This window comes from Schistocerca serialis, chromosome 2, assembly GCF_023864345.2.
Source record: "Schistocerca serialis cubense isolate TAMUIC-IGC-003099 chromosome 2, iqSchSeri2.2, whole genome shotgun sequence".
NCBI classification, from domain to species: domain Eukaryota; kingdom Metazoa; phylum Arthropoda; class Insecta; order Orthoptera; family Acrididae; genus Schistocerca; species Schistocerca serialis.
Genome location: NC_064639.1, coordinates 988463177 through 988481749, shown reverse-complemented (window position 1 = coordinate 988481749; position 18573 = coordinate 988463177). Strand labels below are relative to the sequence as shown.

The following is an 18573-nucleotide window of genomic DNA, read 5'->3' as shown; positions in this document are numbered from 1 at the left end:
AGGGGGGGGGGGGGGGGCATGATTATTCTTCTTCGTGCAAGCACCTCGCAAGGTTTTCCCCCCTTTCTCTCACTTTTGAATTGAAGAAAACAGGAGATTATCAAGAAGAAATGAACCATGTTAATTTACAAAGTGGTTCAAAGATTCATGAATACCAAATCTTGGAAAACTGACAACAGTTGTTCTAGATAATGTTCCTCACCATTCAAGTGTTGTTGATCAGGCACCTACCATGGCAAACTGAAAGGAGGAAATGATTGATTGGCTTCAGTGTCAAAATGTTGATTACCTTAAAAAGGTGGAGGTTATGCAAAAATCTCTCCACATGCCACAGTTCCCCTATACAAAATCGATGAACTGGCAGAACAGTGAGGGCATACAGTTGTTTGGTTACCACCTTACCACTGCCATTTCAACCCAATAGAGTTAATATGGGCCCATATTAAAGGTTATGTTGCCAGAAATTAATAATAATAAATTTACTCTCTGCAGCCAAAACACTTAAAAGCGAAGCTGTTGGGAACATGACTGCTGAAGATTGGAAGAAAGCTGTTGAATATATGCAGAACATCACGGAAAGTGCTTATCAGAATAAAGTTCTTTTGAAAAGTCCAATAGAGGAGATGATAATTTTATCAAATGACAGCAGTGACAGTGATAATGATAGTGACACTTCAAGAATCTGCAATAGCGACAAAAGTGATATCAGTGAAGTTTTTCCATTATTCTTGTAGAAATATATCATAGGAGGATCCAGCTACATGGTTGGCGTGTGCAGTTTACATCTGGTAATACCTACATAACAAAATTGTATCATTGTAAGGTTTGAAATTAATAGGAAGACCTTAAAAACTAGTAATTCCAAATGAAGTTCATCTCAGAGAATGATGTTGAACTTTCGTATGTATAACTTTCGGCAGACTTCCCACCGACATTGTTCAGTACCCCACAACAAATAATGGAAACAATGAATAACAGTAACAACAAATAAAAGAATACCTCCTATAACCATAAAAACGAATACACAGAAGGTCATGAGGCAGAATGATTATACAAGACAGCAAGATGGCTGCAACTGAAGCCCACTGTAAACAGGAAGTGTTGTGGTGTGGGTAAAGGTTTGGCAACTTTGGGGATTTGATGCAGCTGCAGGTAGCATGGTAATGGCGGAAAGTGGCCCAGCCCTGCCGCATGGGCTTTCCACTCTACCACTTCTGTCCTTCCTGCCAATCCTAAAATTTTGAATAGACTGTAATTAAAATGTATCCTGCTTGTTGCAGAAGAGCAGGGAAGATTCCATCTGGTTCTGGTGACTCGATTGGTTAAAATGTTCCACCACCCACAGGATTTTTTTGAAATCACCTCAATATCCGGCAGATGCCCAGTTTGGTTACCTGTAAGCGAATGCCTCTCAGGAACTGACTCCTGGTCCATGTTATCTGCCAGAGTGCAATGGGGCAAATATTTCTTAAGGAATGCATCCAGTGTCTCGTTTGCTGTCCTTGTACACTTGAAGATTCCCCCTCCTAGAGTACCTCCTGAATTGGTATACTGGTGAAGATTTTTTGAAGTCTGGATTGCTCCTTGCCACCTACCATTGTTTGACACAGTTATCCATCAAAATTGGCCAAAAGTTATGACAATTGCTTCCTCTCTTCTTATATTCCTGAACATGGGTCCCCTGTCCTATTCATGATCTCCATGTTGCTTTCGAGTAAATATTCAAGGAGGTACTCACCTCAGCTGTTGGTGTCACTACTTCCACACACCAGGTTGTGGGCACTGGCATCACAATCAACCAGCAGCTAGTTTATTCTGCTCTTCCGTTCCTGGGAGGGATAAGCACTGTCCTTGTAACAGAGGTACCAAAGTCAATACAATTCCCTTGTCCTTCCTTCCTCACAGTGATTCAGCCTGACAGTCACCAAGTCCTTAGAATGAATGAAATTCCGTTTTTGACATAAATGCATGTCTTGGAGTTTCTTAGATATCTAGCATAAATCAACTTAGCTCTGGTTCCTCCACGGCCCGAAATAGCTACTTTATATAGGCAGACATTCGTGGATCGGGGCCACCTCCTGTCTTCCCAGAAGATGAATCAGGGCGGCAGTTGCCCCTTTACTGTGTCACAGGTTTATCTGCAATACTTGCAGTTCCATCTTAAGATATCTTTGATTACCCTGACATTAACTTATGAGAACTGAAAATACAGTCTCAGGTCCTGTTCCCATGCTGTCATCGGGGATTTTTCAGCAATTTGCGTTATGAGAGTTTGTCCTCTGGTACAACTTCTCAATTGATAAGCCTTCATTCTCCTCCGGTACAACTTTTCAGTTGATTACCCTCCAATCTCCTCCGGTACAACTTTTCAGTTGATTACCCTCCAATCCTCTTTAGAGACCTTGTGGTTGTACACCCTTTTTTCTCAAACAGTCTTTGGTGGAGTATCCTTAAAAAGTTTCAGTACCCAAATTGGTATCTTTACTGTCTCGAAGAGCTCAGCAGCTTCAGCTCCACCCACGGAGATACCTTGTCTCTGTCTCCTTCAGTGAATTCACTCATCGTATCCTCTCACAGATAAAGATAAGAACTCCTGGATTTGGGACCTGGACTAAAGTCCTCCCCAATCTTCTTGTCGCTATCTGAAAAAGCTCCACTTGCTGCAAGGTGATGGTGACCAGTTAGTATACCTGTTGGATAATTGCCACTCTGAAAACTGTGATTGCACCACTGTAGGTTTGCTTCCCTGTTTCTTCCCTCATCTTATTTTGCATATTATTGTCCTGAGGAGTGGAAATATTAGACTCCTCTCTTGTTCTTGTGTTTCCTGTCTTAGCTTTAGCTTCACCTTCCTTTTGTTTTTGTTGTTGGAGAAGTTTTCTTATTTGAACCCCAAGACAAGGATTTAATCTTGACCTGGTCCAAATTTGTTAACATCGAGTATAGATTTAAGTGTCAGGAAGTCATTTCTGAAAGTATTTGTATGGAGTGTAGCCATGTATGGAAGTGAAACATCGACGATAAGTAGTTTAGACAAGAAGAGAATACAAGCTTTCGAAATGTGGTGCTACAGAAGAATGCTGAAGATTAGATGGGTAGATCACGTAACTAATGAGGAAGTATTGAATAGGATTGGGGAGAAGAGAAGTCTGTGGCACAACTTGACCAGAAGAAGGGATCGGTTGGTAGGACATGTTCTGAGGCATCAAGGGATCACCAATTTAGTATTAGAGGGCAGCGTGGAGGGTAAAAATCGTAGAGGGAGACCAAGAGATGAATACACTAAGCAGATTCAGAAGGATGTAGGTTGCAGTAGGTACTGGGAGATGAAGAAGCTTGCACAGGATAGAGTAGCATGGAGAGCTGCATCAAACCAGCCTCAGGACTGAAGACCACAACAACAACTGGTCCAAATTCTCTGTGACAATTGGTCTGTCGCAGAAACAGCTTCTTACGTATGGATACTTGAGGTCACATCATATTCCTCAGTTTTTGTTTTTCATTGTTCCATGTTCTTCATTTTGTTCCATGAGAATTGAATATATGAGAGATGGGGGTGTTATGCAATACCCTTCATCTGGTACATCCACTGAGGCCTCTCTGGTGTGGGAGACCCTCCAATGGGTATGCTGCTATTGCTGGCATAGCCCTTGTTGTGTCTAGACAAGACAGTCTAGACACAATGAGAGGAAGCCGAAAGGCACGCGTTTAAACTCACGCAGGCTGGCGTGAGGTCTGAAACAGGATACGTAATGAATGCTATAAAGAAAAGTACGTAGCTTCTGGAATACTTAACTTTAATCCACATTTGTAGAACATCGCTCTTGATGATACATTAATAGAATCTCAATATCAATTATCAAAGCTATGGCGCCTTGCTAGGTTGTAGCAAATGTAGCTGACGGCTATGCTAACTATCGTCTTGGCAAATGAGAGCGTATTTGTCAGTGAACCGTTCCTTGCAAAGTCGGCTGTACAACTGGGCGAGTGCCAGTACGTCTCTCTAGACCTGCCGTGTGGTGGCGCTCGGTCTGCAATTACTGACAGTGGCGACACGCGGGTCCGGCGTATGCTAATGGACCGCGGCCGGTTTAAAGGCTACTACCTAGCAAGTGTGGTGTCTGGCGGTGACACCACACCCCTTATCTTGTGAACATGCCTCTCTGCCCACACAGTAAGTGCTTCAAGATGGTGTTCCCAGTGGAGGATGCCCGTAATACTCTGATAACATTTAAATAGGTTCCAGCCGAATATAATTATCCCCAGGGGAGGATGCCCATTATACTCTGATATCATTTAAATAGGTTATAGTTGAATATAAGTAAAGTGTAGTTGTGGTTAAGTGCTGCTAAACTATGTTCTGCTTTGGCTCGTCCTGAATTATGTCAGTAACTTAAGGGGGGAAAAGCTATAGTCGTAGAAGGTCCCCAGCTGAGGTAATAAATTAAAAACATTAAATACAATACTAAACAGTTCATAACTGGCCCAGAGGAAGATGAGGCATATCCTGCAATTGTGGGTAACTGTCAATCACTCACACTAAAATTTACATGATATTGATAAACACACAAGTAGAATATTAAAAATGGCAAGTAGAGAAGGAAAATGTCAATACCAAGTTTTGGGTGAGATCCGAAGCAATGACAGCAACAAGTTTAACACAGAGTTCTCATCAAATAATTTTCTTATGTCATAATCCTGGAGTAACTGATTCATAGCCTTTAGTGTCGTGTGTCAAACTTAATTCACTTGGGCGAAATTCTTTCAGGAGGCACATCATCAGTTTAACAGCTAGGCCTGGACTGCAAGAATGCAGTGGAATTAGAAAGCTGTCAAGAATAAATCTCTCACTCTCACTCACTCACTCACTCACTCACTCACTCACTCACTCACTCTGCCACAGCATAGAGTAATGTGGCAATGTGCCATGCCTAGCCCATTAGCGGTGATAATTTCACAAATCACTCTGGCAGAGAACATGTTCACCTATCCGCATTGAGGGAGGACGCCTATCTTGGTTATATCTGTGAGCCTTTTGCCAATATGCTGAGTAAATGCTATTAACTGCTCTCTTCCAATTCTGCTTGAGCGTATTGGGATCTACATTCTCAGGAAGGAGATTGTCAATAGACAAGAGATTAGGTATTGCTGAATTTACTGCATAAGCAAACATGAGGTTGACTGGTTTAGTTTTGAGACTTGGTCTTGTGAGACTCAAGCACAGCTGAACTGAAGGCAACATTTAACCAATTAACATAGTTATCCTAGTTACATTGATTTAGGCAACATTTAAGCAATTAACGTAGTTATTGTAGTTACCTTGAGCTTGACTGTGATAGATGATGAGTGAGACTTCCAGATTTATGTTAATTCGCTCAGCAAGACAGTTGAGTGTAATGTGAGTTATGGAATTCCCAAAACAAATATTTTTGAATTGTCACGGTGTAAAAGTAGGTGCATTATCATTATTGGCCCAGAATAGAAAATTGTCTACTCGAATGGAAAGTGGTTAAACCAGTCACCACATCCTGGGTTAGCACAAGCCACACAAAGCATGTAAAGGCATAAACTGTTATCAACATATACTTATTGCCACATTTAATCCATAGAAACAGTTCCAAGTAATCTATAAAAAGCTTGTCCATTGCCTGCTCTTCGCAACTGGACTGTAAAAGACCACTCCCAACACTGTCCAACCAGTCTTCTGATGTCAAATCTTAAACTGAGCCAATTAAGATGCTTCTTAGCTTTAGAGTTCTCTAACTGACCATCACAAAGAGAAGGATTGAAGTAATGAAAATCTGTGGGAGTAAGAAGACAGATTTCAAGTGCCCATTGTATTTAGTGCGATCACATAATATACCCTTATTCAAATAATTTCCTTGAACATACTGATTGACGGAGCTGATTTTTAATATCACCAATCCTGTGATCCTTCTCTTGCCTACTCAATAAGATTTTGAAGAAGATTGGCCATCTCTGTCAGAATGACATTAGTGAACCCAGTATCCATCTTGCTGCAACAGTTCATCTCCCTCTAGGCCTTCGTGGAAGACTTGACTCAACACATCTGTTGGTTGTTGCTCTCTTTTATCCGACTAACAGCGAAATGGAAGGCTGAAACCCGCAGCACCCAGTGAGCAATCCATTCTGTTTTGTGAGGATGAGCCAAAACCCAACTGAGGACCTGATTGTTGATCTCTAGATGAAATTTCCTGTGCTGTAGATAGAATTTAAATTTTTTTAAGCCAAAGAGAGCAACCAACGCAAAGAGCACACACACTGAATCTTTAAGGTCATCAGTGGAAGGAGCTCTGAAGATGTACATTATTGGTCGGTAGTCTCCTTGATAATCTTACAACAAAATGACAGCAGTATCTGAATTGGATGTGTCTATCAGCAAAATGAATTCATGCTGAAAATCAACAAACCCAGAAATAAATTTTGTAAAAAAATTAACCATGCCAGTAGAACGTGCTATTGCTTTCTTATCTGCTGGAGGGAAAAATTATAAATAGCTCTAATGCATTCATTATCAATCTTTATTCCTTGAGCAAACATGAGATAATCAAGAAAAGTATTTCTGTATAAGCAAAATCGACCTTGCCAGGTTTTACAGTCAATCCTGCATCCCTAAGGCAGGTTAAAATCTTACGGAGGTGTTCCAAATGTTCAGGAATAGATTGACAATAAATTGTGTTATTATCTATGTTGTTGTAGGTCTGCTTGAATTTAAGTTTCCCAAGAATTGTCCAACAAACGGGACAATACAAACCGAAGAACACCGCCTTATATTCAAATAATTTATAACCAGTGCAGAAGGCAAGCAAAGGCTTAGATTGTTGTGCAAGCTGACATTAAAGGTAAGCCTAATTAAGATCAGGAACTAACGTGCCCCAGGAAACAAGGTGAAAGAGATGTAGAGTTTGGATGAGGGCACAGACTGCAAGACAATTTTTTGGTTGAGGACAATGTAGTGAACTACCTACTGGCTTATAACCTTCTCCCCTCCATTTCGGCACCAAAAATACGGAAGATGAATAGGAATATGCATTTGACGTGGTGACGCATGGTAGGTGGAATACCTGACAGGGATTCAGCTGATAAGCTGAATTTCACATTCAGTTTCACCAGTAAGCTACAAAAGATCAGTCAAAAAATCATGGACCTGGTTAAGCAAATTCAGCAAATGGTTAGCCTGATCTCAAAGTAAACATCCCACTTCAAATTGAGATTTACTGCCGTTAAGATGAATAATTTGAGGAATGAAAAAATGCAAAGCGATTCATGGTTAACAGCCAGGCAAACCCTAGGCAAGGAAGATCTAGTAACACCACCTAATCGAGTCACACCCCGTGGGTGGTCAGTTCCTTTGGCTACTGTGCTTCTGAAACTGTCAGCTGTTCCCAGGTGCCTGCTGTCTTGTTTTAGCCATGTGCAAAATGCCTGATTACATCAGCAGGTGTCTCTTTCCCAATTTACTTGCTAATTCCCCAGATTTTTGGAAATCACTCTTATCAGGTGGTTTATTTTAGACGCTTATGATCTTCTTTGTTGACTGGAAAAACTAGTACTCTCAACATAATGAATAATTTCACTGAGTTCGAGAAGGATCTCAGGTTTGTTACTGAAAATTACCCTAGATTTATCCTAGAGTTGCATACCATGAATTGTTTTCAACGACCTCTCTTTCAATAGCTTCAACACAAAAGGCAAGTTGTGCCATCTTAAAGAGTTTCAGCATAATCAAAGGAAGGTTCCTACTGGCCTTGCACTAGAAAATAATTCTCATTAATAAGCTGATCTTTCAATCTATTGGATTGCTAAATATTCTCCTTCTTAAATATCTCAAGATGTCCCCTTCCTCGGTAACCTGTTCTAAAGTGCTTCAGAAATGACCCTTGGCCAAGGGAACCACAATTTGAATAATCAGAAGCAGGATGACAGATTGTTGCATCTCAACTGATAAGTGGAGGTACTGTGCAATCTGGGTACTGTTATCCATGGGTAATTCATGAATACCTTGCAGAATGGCCCTAATTTAATTAGGCAAAAGATTAAAAGCTACCACATATCCACATCATCACCCTCCAGCAATCCAACCCCCATCTTGCTGGCCTGCTTGAAGAGCAGAGATTTCCATGCACTGCAGCAATTGTTGTAACATTTTCCTGCAGTTCTTCTATTAAAGAAATTTTCTTGGCCTCCAAATTAATCTGCAATACATTGCATATTGAATTATTTAATGGGCATTTACTCTAATCAATTGAGAAAGCGATAGGGAGCTACTTTCCAAAATGTGCAAATTAACTCTGAAGCCTGGCAAGAGACTTAAGACAAATAAGGACTGTCTCTTACCTCATAGAGGTTAGTGAAACTGAGCTGTATCAGGCAGTTGAATGTGCCCCTCAAGAACTCACCCTGTTTCATTAACATTTCGTCCTGTATGGCATCTATAAATGTAAGTTCATAGGCTAGCTGCTCCTTTTTGGAGTGCCCAAGGCTTAAAACTGAGCGAGGCCCCTACAAGGATATTACCTGTGAATCAAAAGCAAAAGACAGTACACAAAATTGATACAATTGTTAAACACTTTAAATTAACTTTGCACCTTGCCTGGTATGGCCACTTACTTGCCTCTCTGCTATCACTGATAGGAAGCAGGAAGTAGGTTTGAGTGGTAAGGTGCCACAACATGAACAAACACAATTCTCAGCACAATTCTCAGCACAATTTTATTAGGGTGGCATGTAAAAATAAGAAAATTTCTCAACATATAATTTCTCGGAAAATGGATCCCAACATTTGAGAAAGGAATGTCATTTACTCACATCATGTGTCATACAATATTCATGAAATTAATAAGAAATGAAGACTAGTAGAATTAATGTAACTTTTACTTTGGCAAAATTAAAGAAACATGCTTTTGAAAAAAATAGGTTAACATAACAAGCTTACTGGAGCTTTGGAATGTAATAACATTTATTCAGGGTAGTAAATGATGCAAAATTATAAAAATCCAGAAAAACCCTCCATCAATCCACAGGAAGTCAGTCCTGCTGTAAAATATTAAAAAGCAAAGAATAAGTACATCTTTTATAATTACATTGTGCCGCTTCATATTTAAATCTTGCTGATCCAGTGTAAATTTTTTCACTTACTCACTCACTGATGTCAACTCTGATCGTCAGTCAGTGGTTTCTCTCTCAAATTATCATTCCCAATAGATGACAATACCCATATCTGTCATGGTTCGTCCCACATCTGCATGTTACCAACATTCTTTGTGGCATGAAAAATAAAGTAAAACCACAATTAACACCAACTGTCTCTTTTCATACTATTTGAAAAAAAAAAAAAAACAAGCAAGGAAAAATCTGGGATGGAATAATGACAATGTTATAAAAAGGATTGAGTGCTGCTCACCATACACCGGAAATGTTGAGTCACAGATAGGCACAACAAAAAGAAAAACTTAAATAAGTAAACTTTTGGCCAAAAGGTTGCCTTTGGAATTGGAACACACACACACACACACACACACACACACACACACAGAGAGAGAGAGAGAGAGAGAGAGAGAGAGAGAGAGAGAGAGAGAGAGAGAGAGAGAGACACACTACTGTCTCCGGCTGTCAAGGCCAGACTGTGAGGAGCTGTGTGGGAGATGCAATCTGGGTGGTATGTGTAAGGAGGAGGCTGGGGAATTAGGGGAGGGATGGCAGGATAGGTATGGGGGATGCTGAAGTGCTGCTTGTAGGAGCATGAAGCGACGAGGGTGGAGAGAGAGGGTATGCGGCTAGGTGCAGTCAGGAGGTTGGATGGAATTTCAGGTAGTTTTGTGTCTGTGTGTGTTTTATGTATTGACATCCATTGGTTTGGCTGGAGACCTGCCCCCTATTCTTTCTGACCAGCATACCATGTATTTTTATATTTTGGGATCTGTCAAATCTCATCCTTAGGGTGCTGCATTGGTGATGTCGGCATGCTTTGAATAAGTAGCTTGCCCAGACAGCATAACATTTTTATTACTCCATTTTCAATGTCATAGTTCAGTGCTGTGGCTCCCAACTAATTAAATTTTCTGACAGCTAAGAACGAAAGCATTCAATTGTGTTTCAGTCACTAAATTATTTTTAAAAGTCATGACTATTATTCGAAATTTTGCAAGACTTTAATAGCGATTACATAAGTTACCAGCAATTTTTTTTCAATTACTAGTGTTAAAACATATCACAGTGTGGAGGAGGTTAGAGCTTGTGAAAGGAATGTATGAAAATCATCTTCCTCACATAGTCCAACCAGTACTCTCATACTCTGTATCATGCGTCTATGATAGAGAGACTGATATTCATAAACATTACATATGCTTAAATATCTCTTAAAAATGTCTTATCGAGTCTAGGTAGATCCCAAAATAGACAAGAAATTGCTTCCTTATCCACATGAAAACAGTTAATGAACTAATTGACAGTTTAGCTTGGACATTACAGCGGTGTAGTGGCATTTAAATAGGTAGAGTGTACAAGTATTATTATTATTGTTGGAAGGAAGGAATGCAGCGATCAAAGGAGTGCAGTGATCAACTGATGTACAGACAGTAAGCACAGGGCTACTATAAATGATTAGTTCATTTTAGGAGTTGTATATTTTCCAAAATATTACATATACAAATTTTATTGATGCAAGAATAGAACTGTAAACTTGCTGAGTTTGCATTGTGACTGCTGGTTGGCAAGAAAATAGTTTTTGTGACTTGGAATATGTAATATGTTTCTCTGGTGCAACAGTGCAGTGTGCCTTTGGTAGGAATTATGGAAAAGCAAAGAATTCTGATGTAAACAGAACATTGTGCTTTGGTACCAACAATTTAGGGACACTGTCTCAGCAAACGGGAAAGTACTGGTCAACCAAGTGTGCCAGGTGCAATCGTGGAGAAGGTAAGGGAAAGTTTTTATGGGGAGAGACCAATAGTCGGTGCTAGCCTTGAACTTTGAACACCACAGCAAATTGTGTGGTATGTTCTGCGATGGGGATTACCTTCCAAACCATACCATCTGCAGCTCATGCTGGAATATTAAAGCAAATTGTGTGGTAGATTAGGCTTTGGAGGCTACCTTCCAAACCATACCGTCTGCAGCTCATACAACAATTAAAACCAGAAGATTATGGCTTGTGCCTTCGATTTTGCATCACAGTATGAGAAGAAAGTTGTTGATCAGTGATGAAGCAACCTACCATTTATCTGGAAAGGTTAATCACCATAATGTGAATGTGTAGGACATTGAAAATTCTCAGGAAATAGTGATGCATGAATGAGATTCTCCAATGACTACTGTTTACTGTGCTTTGCCGCAGATGATGCTGTATTGACTGTTTTTCCTCTCTGAGAAGACTGTGGCAGATCCCTCATACCTTGCTACATTACAGTTTTTGTCGACACCACAACTAACCGCTGATTCTGAGAATTTCATCTTCCAACAAGACCCTCTCACTGAAGCAACTTAAACAGTGTACATTGTTCGATTGGGTGTAATGTTGAAAGTGAGGTGGGTCTGGGGGTTTATAAAGGACCATGTTTATGACCCCCCACTGCCAAGAAAACTAGAACAGCTCAGAAAACACATCAATGCTGGTATGATGAAAAGTGATAGGGTGTTGCTAACATAAGGTCTGGAACAAACTTGACTACCTCTTGGACATGGGTCATATGATCAGAGGGGCAATCATAGAATATTTTTAGAGTGCAAAATGTAAACTTGGTAAGTTTACAGTTCTAGTCAGGCAAGAACCATATTTTTACTTGTAATACTTTTTAAAATATACAGCTTTGAAAATGAATGAATAATTTATAGCCACCCATAATAGTGCTCGTGCTTTAACTTGTTTGAATATATGGGTTGGGCTCCATTGTGTGGGTGTGAAGCAGATATCAGAAGGGAGAGGAGTGGTGCAGAGGAACCATGTTTTGTGACAAGTGATGACCCTCAATGTGGATAGTTCACATCCTTTTCTGAGAAGGAGTTGTAGGTATTTCCAGCAGTGCACCAAGAATTGCTTCATCATTGTAAAAGAGGTTGTTAGAAGTAGGCAGTACCAATTACATCACTGACTCATTAGTTCATGGTTTAATAAAACACCTACAAAAGCTATATATCATTTATCTTTTGCCATTAATTTTGTTGGGCACTTGTGGTGGTGGTGATGGAGCAGGTTTACTAGCAAATACCTGATTGCACTCATGGCTAATGGTCTCAGAAAAGTTGGTGGGAGCCACTGGTTTAGTGTATCTTGATGGCAGTTTTTATAATTGATAGGTGGATGTAAATGCATTTTAGGTAACTCTGCCAGTGAGGACAGCCTTCATCCCCCTCACGAGAATGCATACTGAGACTTCACAAGGTCACTGATGACCATGCTGCACCCATCGTTCCTGATCATCAAATATTGCATTGCATGAAAACTGTATTTTTGAGCTCATCTCAGTACAAAGCAGAGTGCTCTTAGCAACAGTTATAAATGGAAAACCTCAAACACAACACATTATAAAAATGACTAATTCTTTTGTGAGCAATCACTAGATCAAGTAAGATCAGTGTGATATTTTTGGATCCAACAACTATTCGTGCAAAAAAAAAAAAAAAAAAAAAAAAAAAAAACTGTAATAGGGAACACATAAGAAAACTACCAAAGCAGAAATAATGTGAAACAGGTTCATCGTTCACCCAATTCATGACTGAAAAATGATCTCTTCATGGGGGTTGGGAGATCTAGAAAGCATTTTATTTTAGGGGATATTGCTTCAGTGTCCCTGCCTTGCTCCTGTAATAATGTTAATTAGGTCTTCAGACTCAGCTGTTTTGTTATATTTCTGTTTACTACTTCACTTCTTGTTGCAGCTATTGAATAGAAGATTATTAAACTTCTACATTTGTGGATTACATGATTGTATCTGTCTGTCCAAAAAGGAAACACTGTATAATGGGACTGATTTGTAGTTCATTAAATGCCCAACATTTTAGCATCTGTCTGGTCTGTAGTGATATGATGTGCATTGCCTATTCTGTGCAAATCATTATTATTCTTCTTAAAACAGCACTGTATAAAATTAACTACCTGTTTTGTTCTTCTGTGTCTTTTGATGCAGTTGTAATCAAATGCCCTGGTAGTGCAGTGATCAGCACACTGGACATGCATTTGGGAGGACAACTGTTCAAACTAGTGTCCAGCCACCCTGATTTAGATTTCTCTAAAAAGCTTAAGGCAAATGCCGGGATGATTCCTTCGAAAGGACATAGCTGCTTTCCTTCTATAATCTGAGCTTGTGCTCTGTCTCTAATGACGTTTTTGTCAACGAGACATCAAACACTAATCTCCTCTCCTCCTCCTCCATGTTGAATGCTATGCTCTTGCCATTAAGTCTGTCATATAGAGCTAAACTTTTCCATATTACTACTTAGAACAAAGATTTGTGTTGTTTGAAAAGGAAGATTCACTTGAGAGAACTACAAAATTACACGGAAGCAAAATAGCTGCCCCGTACTTGCCTTTAAGAGACAAAATTCCAAGCACATTAAAAAGTGGGAAAAAAACTATTCGTAGGTTTCAGAACTATAAGTGCCTTCTTTAGGGAGGTAAGAGGAATAGGATGGGAAAGATTAGAAAAAGGGCTGTTAATTCAGATCCGAGGATGAGAGAGACTCCTCTATCTGTGGTTGGGACAGTGGGAACAGAAGTTGTTGTAAGAGTTGTCTGTGAGTGTAGGACAATACTGGTAAACCCTCTGCCAGTTTTTCACTTCATAGATGATGTAAGAATAAGGTGAGAAAATGATGGATAGAGGGAGAGAGATGAGACATGAGGTGAACAGAGCAATGCAAAACTGAATTGAACATGAGGAAAAAACAGATGGTGGGTAGAGCATTCCTAGTTTCACAATACAGAAATACAACATGTCAGAACATCAGCCACTTTATCTTGTTTTCTCAAGAGTCAATATTAAAATATTAAATGAAACTACATGCTTCCAAAGACCTGTATCAATTCTCAGACATCACCCTGGCACAGTGACTTGCACAATCGTTTGGCCTACCTGAGCATGCTTCCTTCCTCATTCCAAATTCTCGTTCATGCCTCAGGGCACTTGGTAATCCCCCTAAAATCGAACAGCTTGCAGAAGTCTCTGCAGTTGTGCAAAGGCACCATGACGGTGTGGCTTAGTGGCTAGCGCATCTGTCTAGTAAGCAGGAGATCCAGGTTAGAGTCCTGGGCTTGGTACAGATTTTCATTTGTTGCTTCACTCTGCATATACACAATAAAATGTCATCTGTTCACTTTTATAAACCCCTGTTTTCTATGTATTATTATCAAGATTGGCATCGGATTTTGATAAGTTATACAAACAGGAATATCAGAGCTTGTAATCTTGTCAGCGGAGGAAATGACAGATTAAACATCTTGTGGATGATGTGGAACTTAGGCTGAAAGTAAATTTTTGTTCAGCAGCTTCTCTTACATCAGTGAAGAATATCTTCATGCAAATCCTTAAAATCAGTGTCTTAGATTGTAATATAATTAATACTAGTGCTGTATACCATACTCTTTCATGAAGTAAGTCATTTCGTTTCATCTTAGATAAATGAAACAATCACTTTTGACTTACTTCTGCAAGGTGGGGCTATGAAATAACCTGATTAATGCTGTAAAGCATTGGTTTTTGTATGTGAGCTACTTGATGACATGTTGCAGCTTCTTTTTTCCTTGCTTCAATGGACCAAAATCTTGTTCCATTTATTGGAGGTATGACTTTGAGGAATAGGTAAGTCGCATGGTGCTAGGTCAGGTGAAAAAGCTAGGTTGTCTAACACTGGGATGCTGCACTTAATTAGAAACCTCTTATCAGACAATGCAATATGATCCAGTGCATTGTGTTGATGAAGAACCCATGACTTGATCTTCCACAGTTCGTTTTTTTTTTTCTCCCCCTCATAGAGTTGAGCAAGAAACTCAAGGTTGTAATGTTGATTAATAGTCTGACCTTCAGGAATCCAATGAAGATACACAATTCCATGATATATATATATATATATATATATATATATATATATATATATATATATATATATATATATATATATATATAGGGTTTGAAGCCGGCACAGTACTTACAGTAGAATATCTTTGGCTTCCCTCTGACAACCATGCCTCCATCCTTGCTACCCTCCCTGTTTACCTTTCCCTGTTGCTTCATAACCTGGGTTGTGAGTAACTGAATCCACTTTCCCTTCTTCCCTTTTTTCCCCTCTCTCCTCCCTGATGAAGGAACAAAGTTCTGAAAGCTAGGAATGTAAATTTTCAGTTCTGTTTTATGTGTATCTATCGGCTGTACTGAGCTGAGGTAAGTACTGGCCAGCCCCTCTATCTCTTTGTTAGTATTTGTTTCACATCTTATATGAGATTTTCCATTAATCATTTAGATCACCTATATATATATATATATATATATATATATATATATATATATATATATATATATATATATATAAAAATAATGGCAATCAACATCGCTTTGAATATTGATTTACTCAAATAAGTTTTTTTTTTGCTCTTGGTGAATTTAGCCCTTTCCAATACACACAGTTTCCGGATCATACGCAAAAAACCAAGATTGGTCACATATTATCACTCTTTCCAAGAAATTACGATCATTTTCAGTGGTATTCAAAGTGTTGGTACAAACATTTTCACAAGTTTCTTGCTGTTCAATTGTGAGAATCTTCAGCACCAGTTTTGTACACACTTTTCTCATGTAAAACTGGTTATGTAAAATTTGCCGTACACAATCTGTCAATTCCTACAATTTCAGCAATCAACATGACCAACTGTCAGAATGAATCAGATGACCTACGTTTTTGATATTTCCATCAGTTTTTGATGTTGAAGGGCATCCCGGGCATGAGCTGTCATTGTATTCTTGGCCATCTGAAAATCTGCTCGACTCACTCAGTGATAAGCAGTTTTCTCAATGCAATTTTTTTTTTACTAAAAGTTCAATTTTCTTTACTAAAAGTTAGGTTTCATTTGCAGTTTTTCCAGGTTTCAAGTGAATCTTCGTGACAATTCTTTGCTCTATTATTACACTTATGATTTTTTCTGGCAAAACAAAATAACTGCTCCTACACAAAGGAAAGCCATGACCACACAGATTTGTCTACAAACAGCAGATGTGCCATATTCAACTGAAAAGGCTTCACGCTTAACGCTATTGGTCATTCATGTTTGGTGCATGCGTACGTACTCTGTGACAGTAACAGTCCCATTATTTTATGGCCACAATTCATATACTGCAGAGACTCTTCTTCATGGAATCTATGTAATGTAATTGTATTTCTCATGGTTTTAAACTTCAGACAAACCAATGATTCCTCCTTGTTGACACATCTCCCTCCCTCCCTCCCTCCCTCCCTCCCTCCCTCACTCCCTCACTCCCTGACATGAGACCTACTTAATTGTTTGAATATTATGAGAAGGAAAGTTGCTACTCACCATATAACAGAGGTGCTGAGTCACAGATAGGCACAACAAAAAGGCAACTGGTTTCAGTTGCCTGAGACTGCAGTCATGTGTGCGAGTTGCATTTGCATGAGTGTTTATCTGTGTATGTCTGTCTCTTGTTGACAAAGGCCATTGGCCGAAAGCTTTAAGTGTGAAAATCTTTCTGTTGTGCCTATCTGCGACACAGCTTCTCCGCTATATGGTGCGTAGCAACTTTCCTTCTCATAGTATTGTTACATTCCATCCTGGATTTTCCATTGTTTGATATCTACTTAAATTGTTTCATTTTGCAATAGAAATTGAAAAAAAAAACTGGTAGTGAAAAGTCTAGTCATTTAAACAGTTTCACCTTTTAGCAAGTAGGCAGCAAGCAACTTCTGAGAGTGTCATCATGGATTTACTATGTATTCACTTTTAATCCTAGAACGTTACCAACCTTAGACTCTCAAAAATAAAATCTTTATTTCTTATTTAGGAGGAATGTTTTAATATACGTCTGAAACATAACACTTGCACTAAATCCACACGTTTTCATTAGTGGCGCAGATTTCATATGAGTTAAATCATTTTCTTAAACTCTTTCAATAAATTACCAAAGAAATGAATATCAAAGAATATGATGACTTGTAGGTATGTAGATCACATTCTAATTCAAATGCAAACTTGACACAGTGGCCTTAAAGCTGTTTCTAGTCTTTACAGAAACTGGGAACGGGGTTGGAATGAACCTCTTGAACAGACCACTGATTTGTCAATTTAGGTTTCTTAATAAGACACATGTGCATAATTACAGCGAGAAATAAATAGATTTTATGTAGCTTAGTTTTGCCCACAGGTGCTAAACCCTCCGAGGCTGCTTTTTCTAGCTTGTTTCCAATCTTCGGCTAGTAACTAGAATAGTCATCATATTGTGTTGTGTTCAGGCTTGGTTTGCAGGGAGCTGAATGTAAGCCTCTCTGCAATATGAGGGGTGTTCAAACTAAAAGATGTAAAACAACAGTGTGGGTATAATTAAAGTTGTTTTTTCAAAAGTAATCACCAGAAATGTGAGCACAACTATCCCATTGTTTCACAAGCGAAAGGATTTCCTGTTCCCAGTAATCCTGTGCCTGTAATGAGAGTGTCGTTTAGTTCGTTGTCAGAGTCAAAGCATTTCCCTATGATACGTTTTTTAGCAGACCAAACACACAGAAGTCACAGGGTGACATGTCTGGGCTGTAGGATAGGTGCTCAAGCTGTTCCCAGTTAAATTTGGCCATTACACTTTGTGTGGTCTTGGAAACATGTGGACGCACGTTAACATGGAGCAGAATCATTCCGTTTACGAGCATCCAAGGCCATTTGCTCTTGATGTACTTTCATAGATAGTCTGACATTATGTCCGCTTATAGTTTTTGTTGTGTGACCCATATCAATGAGGGATTTGTCCATGACCGAGTAAATAATATCCTTATGAGTAAAAGATTCCCATTCGGATAATTCTACAATACAATGAAATAAGCAAAACTTGGCAATATTTGAAATTATAGTAGAAAAAAAAAACAATTTTTAATGCAACTAGTATGCTATTTCTTCATATCACCATTCTTCAAAAACAGTTGCTGAAAATGATGAACAAAAATCTAAATGACAAGATTGGTCTTTGCGGAAGGCGGAGATGTGTGTGGGGAAATGCTAACGTAATAAGCACTCTGCACTGCCAACAGAAACTGTGATGTTTAGCTTCACGATGCAGTTTTGACACTACAGCTGTTAGGTTACTGGCATTTGCAGAAATGAAAAAAGCATGGATGTAGACATGAAGTGTTCCGGACAAATCAGATATGTGATGAAACTGAATGACAGACACGTTGGACACCTTTTATTGTGCCAGTTACATGCAGTTACCAATGTTAGCAAAGTGGTTACCACCAGGTGTGAACATGCATCATTTTCAATTCCTGCTCCAAGGGGGTGAGCAGGCTGCTGGCTTGTTGATGTACAGAATATCCAATAGTAAATCAATACTTAAACATATAGCT

At 39.1% G+C, this 18573-nt stretch overlaps 1 protein-coding gene across 1 annotated transcript in view; it reads left to right on the top strand.

The window, feature by feature from the left end:
* LOC126458416 (DCN1-like protein 1) overlaps positions 1 to 18573 on the top strand; it is a 46928-nt gene that overhangs the window by 22750 nt on the left and 5605 nt on the right. The window lies entirely within an intron of this gene.